The 9,570-nt window shown below is 50.9% G+C and overlaps 6 non-coding genes across 6 annotated transcripts; 3 read left to right on the forward strand and 3 right to left on the reverse strand.

Annotated features, from left to right (window-relative positions):
- Window positions 1–6,424: 6,424 nt before the first annotated feature.
- Window positions 6,425–6,497, forward strand: TRNAR-ACG (transfer RNA arginine (anticodon ACG)). Its single transcript has one exon. It is a non-coding gene; the product is annotated as a tRNA-Arg (tRNA).
- A 195-nt stretch (window positions 6,498–6,692) lies between these two features.
- On the reverse strand, window positions 6,693–6,764 carry TRNAW-CCA (transfer RNA tryptophan (anticodon CCA)). The gene has a single exon. It is a non-coding gene; the product is annotated as a tRNA-Trp (tRNA).
- Window positions 6,765–7,270: 506 nt separating this feature from the next.
- TRNAG-GCC (transfer RNA glycine (anticodon GCC)) lies at window positions 7,271–7,341 on the reverse strand. Its single transcript has one exon. It is a non-coding gene; the product is annotated as a tRNA-Gly (tRNA).
- A 160-nt stretch (window positions 7,342–7,501) lies between these two features.
- Window positions 7,502–7,574, forward strand: TRNAV-UAC (transfer RNA valine (anticodon UAC)). Its single transcript has one exon. It is a non-coding gene; the product is annotated as a tRNA-Val (tRNA).
- Window positions 7,575–7,865: 291 nt separating this feature from the next.
- TRNAR-ACG (transfer RNA arginine (anticodon ACG)) lies at window positions 7,866–7,938 on the forward strand. Its single transcript has one exon. It is a non-coding gene; the product is annotated as a tRNA-Arg (tRNA).
- Window positions 7,939–8,133: 195 nt separating this feature from the next.
- TRNAW-CCA (transfer RNA tryptophan (anticodon CCA)) lies at window positions 8,134–8,205 on the reverse strand. The gene has a single exon. It is a non-coding gene; the product is annotated as a tRNA-Trp (tRNA).
- Between the last annotated feature and the right edge of the window lie 1,365 nt (window positions 8,206–9,570).

Here is a 9,570-nt window from a genome sequence, read left to right on the forward strand (position 1 = left end):
GTGGCATAGCGGGGGGATTAACCTGAAATCGTTTTGAGATCCAGTTGAGATTTTTTGAACTAGAAATACAGATTTTAAAAAAGGAGATTTTTTTTTTCCTTTGGAAAGGAAGTCCAGAAAGCAGCTTGTTTTTCTCTGCTTTGTGGCCAAGCAGAGACAAAAGGGGATTATCTTTGTGAATTGCAGGTTTTCTTTGCCTGGAGGCAGGGTACTTAACTCCTGCAGGGAAATTCACAGTCTTCCAACCCAGAGTTTTTTTTTTTCCCCTAAAAGTAAATAGAAGGGGGGGTGTTCTACCCATTTGCCTGGAGACAAAAGTGGCAGGGGTTTTTTTTTTTTGGATTTTGATTTTTTACAAGGAGCACAAGTTTAAAAAGGAAACTTGTTTTTTCTTTGGGCTGGGTAAACAGGTTTCCAAGTAGTTGGAAGTTTTTGCTTTGATTTGGGCCCAGAGCAGAGACAAGGGAATTGTCTTTTTCTGTAGGCTGACAATCACTATCAGAGAATAGGTATTCTATTCCAGCACAGCAAAATTTTACAGCCAAGTTTTGTTTGTTTATTTCTAAACCTCGGGTGTAAAGTTAGTTAAAAACAGAGAGGTTAGAATGACAAAATCCGCGGCTCGACTACAGCTGGAATTAGCCAGATTTCAGGCTGAGGAAAGACAAAGGGAACATGAAAGACAGATAGAACTCATGCGGCTGAAGAAGGAGGAGAAGGAATAAGAGAGGAAGCATGTGGAGGAGGTGGAGAAGATAAAGGCTCAGCAGAATATACCAAAAAACCCTAGCAATCCTTCTCCAGGTACCACTTCCCATCCCAGAAAGTTCCCCACCTACAAGGCAGGTGATGATACTGAGGCCTTCTTAGAAAACTTCGAAAGGGCCTGCCTTGGGTACAGCATCTCTACCGACCAATACATGGTAGAGCTGAGGCCGCAGCTCAGTGGACCCTTAGCTGAGGTGGCAGCTGAAATGCCTAAAGAACACATGAACAAGTATGAACTGTTTAAATCCAAGGCGAGAGTCAGAATGGGGATAACACCCGAGCAGTCTCGTCGGCGGTTCAGAGCCCTAAGGTGGAAACCAGACGTGTCATTTACCCAACATGCCTACCACATTGTGAAACATTGGGATGCCTGGATATCAGGAGCAAGTGGTGAGTCTCCAGTAAATTTGCCCTTCCTAATGCAAATGGAACAATTCTTAGAGGGTGTTCCTGAGGAAATAGAAAGATACATCCTAGATGGGAAGCCCAAAACTGTAATCGAGGCAGGAGAGATTGGAGCCAGATGGGTGGAGGTGGCAGAGAAGAAGAAAACTGGTCGCAGTTGGAGCGGAGACCAGAAGGGACAACCCCAGACCACACCCTATTACCGGGGGCCGCCCAAAGCCCCACCTACCTCCCAAAGAACCCTCCAGACCCCTTATCGTCCCACCACCCCATTCTCCAGCAACCCTCCTCGCCCCAGTTACCCGTCAGCTGGACGATGTTTTAAATGTAACGAGCTGGGGCATGTAAAGGCCAACTGCCCCAAGAACCCCAACAGATTACAGTTCATTGCACCGGAATCACACCAGAGGTCCACAGGCCCAGATACCTCCCAGATACCCTTGGAGCGGAGGGAAACTGTGAGTGTGGGCGGGAAGAAGGTCACCGCGTGGAGGGACACCGGAGCACAAGTGTCAGCTATCCATGCTTCCTTAGTGGACCCCAATTTAATCAACCCAGAGATCCAAGTGACAATTCAACCCTTCAAGTCCAACTCTTTCGATTTGCCTACAGCCAAGTTGCCTGTCCAGTACAAGGGCTGGTCAGGAATGTGGACTTTTGCAGTCTATGATGATTATCCCATCCCCATGCTGTTGGGGGAAGACTTGGCCAATCATGTGAAGCAGGCCAAGAGGGTGGGAACGGTCACCCGCAGCCAGGCTAAACAAGCCGTGAGGCCTAGCTCTGTTCCGAAAACTTCTATCAGGACCCGGTCAGAGGTGATGGACCCGGACCCCAGGCCAATGTCTGCAACAGTAGTAGTGGATCCAGTCCCAGAGATCCAGACGGAACCAGTCCCAGAACCGGAACCAACCGAACAACCAACACCAGACCCATTGTCAGCACTGAATCCAGTACTTGCAACCTCAACACCAGAGGGCCCCACCGACCCTGAACTGGCAGCAGCCGATAACCCGACACAAGAGGCTCAGCTGGAGCCTGAATCCCAACATAGTGCACCAGCGGAGAGCGGTTCACAGTCAACAGAAACAGCTCCATCCCCTATATCGCTTCCAGAGGGACCAAGCCTAGGTCCACAATCCAATGAGGAACTGATGTCTCCAGCATCAAGAGAACAGTGCCAGACCGAACAGGAAGCAGATGAAAGCCTCCAGAGAGCTTGGACGGCGGCATGGAGCAACCCACCTCCTCTCAGCTCTTCTAATCGATCCAGGTTTGTTGTAGAAAGAGGACTTTTATACAAGGAAACTCTTTCTGGTGGACACCAGGAAGACTGGCATCCTCAGAGACAGTTGGTAGTTCCAACTAAATACCGGGCCAAGCTCTTGAGCTTAGCCCATGATCACCCTAGTGGCCATGCTGGGGTGAACAGGACCAAAGACCGTTTGGGGGGGTCATTCCACTGGGAGGGAATGGGCAAGGATGTTTCTACCTATGTCCAGTCTTGTGAGGTGTGCCAAAGAGTGGGAAAGTCCCAAGACCAGGTCAAAGCCCCTCTCCAGCCACTCCCCATCACTGAAGTTCCATTTCAGCGAGTAGCTGTGGATATTCTGGGTCCTTTTCCGAAAAAGACACCCAGAGGAAAGCAGTACATACTGACTTTCATGGATTTTGCCACCCGATGGCCGGAAGCAGTAGCTCTAAGCAACACCAGGGCTAAAAGTGTGTGCCAGGCACTAGCAGACATTTTTGCCAGGGTAGGTTGGCCCTCCGACATCCTCACAGATGCAGGGACTAATTTCCTGGCAGGAACTAGGAAAAACCTTTGGGAAGCTCATGGGGTAAATCACTTGGTTGCCACTCCTTACCACCATCAAACAAATGGCATGGTGGAGAAGTTTAATGGAACTTTGGAGGCCATGATACGTAAATTCGTAAATGAGCACTCCAATGATTGGGACCTAGTGTTGCAGCAGTTGCTCTTTGCCTACAGAGCTGTACCACACCCCAGTTTAGGGTTTTCCCCATTTGAACTTGTATATGGCCGTGAGGTTAAGGGGCCATTGCAGTTGGTGAAGCAGCAATGGGAGGGATTTACACCTTCTCCAGGAACTAACATTCTGGACTTTGTAACCAACCTACAAAACACCCTCCGAACCTCTTTAGCCCTTGCTAAAGAAAACTTACAGGATGCTCAAAAAGAGCAAAAAGCCTGGTATGATAAACATGCCAGAGAGCGTTCCTTCAAAGTAGGGGACCAGGTCATGGTCTTAAAGGCGCTCCAGGCCCATAAAATGGAAGCATCGTGGGAAGGGTCATTCACTGTCCAGGAGCGCCTGGGAGCTGTTAATTATCTCATAGCATTCCCCACCTCCAACCGAAAGCCTAAGGTGTACCATATTAATTCTCTAAAGCCCTTTTATTCCAGAGAATTAAAGGTTTGTCAGTTTACAGCCCAGGGAGGAGATGACGCTGAGTGGCCTGAAGGTGTCTACTACGAAGGGAAATGTGCTGGTGGTGTGGAAGAGGTGAACCTCTCCATGACCCTTGGGCGTATGCAGCGACAGCAGATCCAGGAGCTGTGCACTAGCTACGCGCCAACGTTCTCAGCCACCCCAGGACTGACTGAACGGGCATACCACTCCATTGACACAGGTAATGCTCGCCCAATTAGAGTCCAACCTTACCGGGTGTCTCCTCAAGCTAAAACTGCTATAGAACGGGAGATCTGGGATATGTTACAGATGGGTGTAATCCGCCCCTCTGAAAGTGCATGGGCATCTCCAGTGGTTCTAGTTCCCAAACCAGATGGGGAAATACGTTTTTGCGTGGACTACCGTAAGCTAAATGCTGTAACTCGCCCAGATAACTATCCAATGCCACGCACAGATGAACTATTAGAGAAACTGGGACGGGCCCAGTTCATCTCTACCTTGGACTTAACCAAGGGGTACTGGCAGGTACTGCTAGATGAATCTGCCAAGGAAAGGTCAGCCTTCACCACACATCTCGGGCTGTATGAATTTAATGTACTCCGTTTCGGGCTGCGAAATGCACCCGCCACCTTCCAAAGACTTGTAGATGGTCTCCTAGCTGGATTAGGAGAATATGCAGTCGCCTACCTTGACGATGTGGCCATATTTTCGGATTCCTGGGCAGACCACCTGGAACATCTACAAAAAGTCCTTGAGCGCATAAGGGAGGCAGGACTAACTGTTAAGGCTAAGAAGTGTCAAATAGGCCTAAACAGAGTGACTTACCTTGGACACCAGGTGGGTCAAGGAACTATCAGCCCCCTACAGGCCAAAGTGGATGCTATCCAAAAGTGGCCTGTCCCAAAGTCAAAGAAACATGTTCAATCCTTCTTAGGCTTGGCCGGTTATTACAGACGATTTGTACCGCACTACAGCCAAATCGCCGCCCCACTGACAGACCTAACCAAAAAGAAACAGCCAAATGCTGTGTAGTGGACCGAAAAGTGTCAGAAGGCCTTTAACAAGCTTAAAGCGACACTCATGTCTGACCCTGTACTAAGGGCACCAGACTTTGACAAACCGCTCCTAGTAACCACAGATGCGTCCGAGCGTGGTGTGGGAGCAGTTTTAATGCAGAAAGGACCTGATCAAGAATTCCATCCTGTAGTGTTCCTCAGCAAAAAACTGTCTGAGAGGGAAAGCGACTGGTCAAATCACTGAAAAAGAATGTTACGCCATTGTCTACGCTCTGGAAAAGCTACGCCCATATGTTTGGGGACGGCGTTTCCACCTGCAAACCGACCATGCTGCACTGAAGTGGCTTCACACCGTCAAAGAAACTAACAAAAAACTTCTTCGGTGGAGTTTAGCTCTCCAAGATTTTGATTTCGACATCCAACACATCTCAGGAGCTTCTAACAAAGTGGCTGATGCACTCTCCCGTGAAAGTTTCCCAGAATCAACTGGTTAAAATTGTCCTTGAGATGTAGAAAATATTGTTAGTCTTTATGTACTTGGTAGTCTATTTAGAGATGCATGTGTCTTATTAACTCTGTTTTTCCTAGGGCTCCAGGAAGAAATCCCAGCCAGTGTTTCACCCTAGCTGAGATTTGGGGGGCGTGTCATAAATATAAAGGGAAGGGTAAACCCCTTTAAAATCCCTCCTGGCCAGAGGAAATCTCCTCTCACCTGTAAAGGGTTAAGAAGCTAAAGGTAACCTCGCTGGCACCTGACCAAAATGACCAATGAGGAGACAAGATACTTTGAAAAGCTGGGAGGAGGGAGAGAAACAAAGGGTATGTGTGTCTGTCTATATTCTGTCTTTGCCGGGGATAGACCAGGAATGAAGCCTTAGAACTTTTAGTAAGTAATCTAGCTAGGTACGTGTTAGATTATGATTTCTTTAAATGGCTGAGAAAAGAATTGTGCTGAATAGAATAACTATTTCTGTCTGTGTATCTTTTTTGTAACTTAAGGTTTTTGCCAAGAGGGGTTCTCTATGTTTTGAATCTAATTACCCTGTAAGGTATCTACCATCCTGACTTTACAGGGGGGATTTTTTTTTATTTCTATTTACTTCTATTTCTATTAAAAGTCTTTTTGTAAGAAAACTGAATGCTTTTTCATTGTTCTCAGATCCAAGGGTTTGGGTCTGTGGTCACCTATGCAAATTGGTGAGGCTTTTTATCCAACATTTCCGTGGAAAGGGAACTGTTGGGAGGATTGTTCATTGTTCTTAAGATCCAAGGGTCTGGGTCTGTAGTCACCTAGGCAAATTGGTGAGGCTTTTTACCAAACCTTGTCCAGGAAGTGGGGTGCAAGGTTTTGGGAAGTATTTTGGAGGGAAAGACGTGTCCAAACAGCTCTTCCCCAGTAACCAGTATTTGTTTGGTGGTGGTAGCGGCCAATCCAAGGACAAAAGGGTGGAATATTTTGTACCTTGGGGAAGTTTTGACCTAAGCTGGTAAAGATAAGCTTAGGAGGTTTTTCATGCAGGTCCCCACATCTGTACCCTAGAGTTCAGAGTGGGGGAAGAACCTTGACAGGAGGGAAAACAGGCTTCCACAAGGGGCACGGGCGGGTGCTCGGGGGAGCTCAGAACCCGAGTTGCGTCCTCGCCGTTGCTGGTCTGTGCCCACCGCTGCCTTTCCTCTTGCGTTCTCTCCTGCGCTGGTGGGAGAGGAAAGCGGGGCTGAGAGAGAAAAGGTCTCCCCTCACGCTACAATTCTGCCTCTCGTAGGCAGCGTGGCCACGGCAGGCAAAAGGCCGTGCCCCGGGGGCCAGTGGCGCAACGGATAACGCGTCTGACTACGGATCAGAAGACTGCAGGTTCGACTCCTGCCTGGCTTGTGGCATGTGCCCCTGCTGCCCATCCCGTCCGGTGTGGTGGCCCTCCTTTTGCGCCTCCCTTTGACCTCTTTCGAAGGAATAGCAAGCTCATTGGGCCCTGCGCAGGGTTGCTAAAGGCAAAGGCCACGGCTCTGTCAGGAGGGACGCTCTCCCCAAGCAAGGTGCACCAGGACAAAGGCGCAACAGTCACCTGCTTGACCCCGATGTGATTTGAACACACAACCTTCTGATCTGGAGTCAGATGCGCTACCCTTGCGCCACGAGGCCAGCTGGCGGCCGGAAGAGCGTGTGGCGGCTGGGAGAGTGGGGGTGGACGGGCAGACTGACTTTCCTCCGTGTTGCGTGAGCCAGGACTTAGCGCGCCCACCATCCAAGCAAGCCGCTGGGATGTGAACCACATCCAGGGGCCTTGAGAAGTGACCCGTCGGGCCCCTCCCTCGGGGTGAAGCAGGCTCCTGAGCCGCACGCGGGTTGACCTGGTGGCTGAAGGTCTCCCAGCCCACACGTGTGCATGTCCTGCGGCCCCAGCTGAAGAGCGGGAAGGGGCTGAATACTGCCCCCGAAACTGCAGGCTTCTCAGCAAGCTGCTCTTGGCCCTGCGGCAGGGCTCCTCAAAATGAAAGGAAAGGGCAAAGAACAGAAGCACCCCTGCCAAGAGCCCCCTTGGAGAAGCTCAGCAAATAAAGTGCACCTTGGCGCTCAGAGACGTAGGGCGGGGAACTGCTGGAGAGCCAGGCACAGCAAAAGAGACGGGGCCCCGGCAAGAAAGTGGCTGCATTGGCCGTGAATCAAACACGGGCCTCCCGCGTGGCAGGCGAGAATTCTGCCACTGAACCACCAATGCCCTGCTCCTTTGCGCTTGCCAGCAGAGGCGGTGCTTTCGGCCAAGGGCTTCGGCCAATGCCGGCCAGGCTCCTTCTGCCTCTGGCCGGGGCCTGAGGCGGCTTGCGGGCCAGCCAAAGGGGGCCGCTCCGGGACCTCTACCCAGCAGCGGCTGGCCCTTGGTTTCTGTAGTGTAGCGGTTATCACATTCGCCCTACACGCGAAAGGTCCCTGGTTCAAAACCAGGCAGAAACAGCCCGGCTTCAGCTTTTGCTTTTGCTTTTGCTCCTGCTCCCGCTCCCAATGAAGCGGAGGGAAAACAGGCTTCCACAAGGGGCGCGGGCGGGCGGGCGCTCGGGGGAGCTCAGAAGCCGAGTTGCGTCCTCGCCGTTGCTGGTCTGTGCCCGCCGCTGCCTTTCCTCTTGCGTTCTCTCCTGCGCTGGTGGGAGAGGAAAGCGGGGCTGAGAGAGAGAAGGTCTCCCCTCACGCTACCATTCTGCTTCTCGTAGGCAGGGCGGCCACGGCAGGCAAAAGGCCGTGCCCCGGGGGCCAGTGGCGCAACGGATAACGCGTCTGACTACGGATCAGAAGACTGCAGGTTCGACTCCTGCCTGGCTTGTGGCACGTGCCCCTGCTGCCCGTCCCGTCCGGTGTGGTGGCCCTCCTTTTGCGCCTCCCTTTGACCTCTTTCGAAGGAATAGCAAGCTCATTGGGCCCTGCGCAGGGTTGCTAAAGGCAAAGGCCACGGCTCTGTCAGGAGGGACGCTCTCCCCAAGCAAGGTGCACCAGGACGAAGGCGCAACAGTCACCTGCTTGACCCCGATGTGATTTGAACACACAACCTTCTGATCTGGAGTCAGATGTGCTACCCTTGCGCCACGAGGCCAGCTGGAGGCCGGAACAGCGTGTGGCGGCTGGGAGAGTGGGGGTGGAAGGGCAGACTGACTTTCCTCCGTGTTGCGTGAGCCAGGACTTAGCGCGCCCACCATCCAAGGAAGCCGCTGGGATGTGAACCACATCCAGGGGCCTTGAGAAGTGACCAGTCGGGCCCTTCCCTCGGGGTGAAGCAGGCTCCTGAGCCGCACACGGGTTGACCTGGTGGCTGAAGGTCTCCCAGTCCACGCGTCAGCATGTGCTGCGGCCCCAGCTGAAGAGCGGGAAGGGGCTGAATACTGCCCCCGAAACTGCAGGCTTCTCAGCAAGCTGCTCTTGGCCCCGCGGAAGGTCCTCAAAATGAAAGGAAAGGGAAGGAACAGAAGCACCCCTGCCAAGAGGCCCCTTGGAGAAGCTCAGCAAATAAAGTGCACCTTGGCACTCAGAGGCGTAGGGCGGGTAACTGCTGGAGAGCCAGGCACACCAGAAGAGCCGGGGGCCCCATCAAGAGAGGCGCTGCATTGGCCGTGAATCAAACACGGGCCTTCCGGGTGGTGTATGAGAATTCTACCACTGAGCTACCATTGCTTTTTGTGTTAGTTACCCCAAGTGCACTGTTGTGCTTCACTGACATAATGAGTGTGACGTGGACACACCCGCCCAACTTAATTACTGCAGCGGCTGGATGTCAACTTAAATTCCTTTGACTTAACCTTCTTTTTAGGCCTGTGATTTTTTAAAATTGTAATTTCCCTTTATGACTCAGTGTGAACTATGATTTTGTTTTTTAAAGCTGTCTAAGTTTTGCCCTACTCTTCTGTGATTAATCTTTCCCGTATTTTCCTGAGTCCTGGAGTTTAGCTTCGCCAGCTTTGTATTTCCTGGATCTCCCCTAGATTCCTTTGTGAATAAAGTTATTGTATTTGCTCATATTTTCAGCTCTTCGGGATCTTTCATCTTTCTTAAGGAATTTGATGCGGAGGAATCTATATTGTTAAAATGGGGCAGAGTTCTTTTGTAGTAGATTTTTCTTCATTGTATCTGGACATGCACCAGGTTTTTCTAACAGTCCCTGCAATTTTAGATGAGTTGGAGGTCTGGTTTTCCTTTTTGTGGTCTCTCGTTCCCTGCTTTCCAGACTGTCTTGGCATGTCAGCTGCAAAAGTTTACAGCAACTGCCAACACTCCCACAGATGGTGCTTAGGAAGACTATAAAAGCTTTTAAGAAGGCCTCTGAAAAGCTGGAGTGTTTTTGGTTTTTTTTATAGCAGGTGATAACATGTATCAAGGATTATTTCCACAGTGCTCATTGTATTTAAATGGTAGCAAAATGCACCCTTTATGAAAGCGAGGTTAGATCTTGAGCTGTCGTCTTAAG

This window comes from Natator depressus, chromosome 3 (assembly GCF_965152275.1).
Source record: "Natator depressus isolate rNatDep1 chromosome 3, rNatDep2.hap1, whole genome shotgun sequence".
NCBI lineage: Eukaryota > Metazoa > Chordata > Testudines > Cheloniidae > Natator > Natator depressus.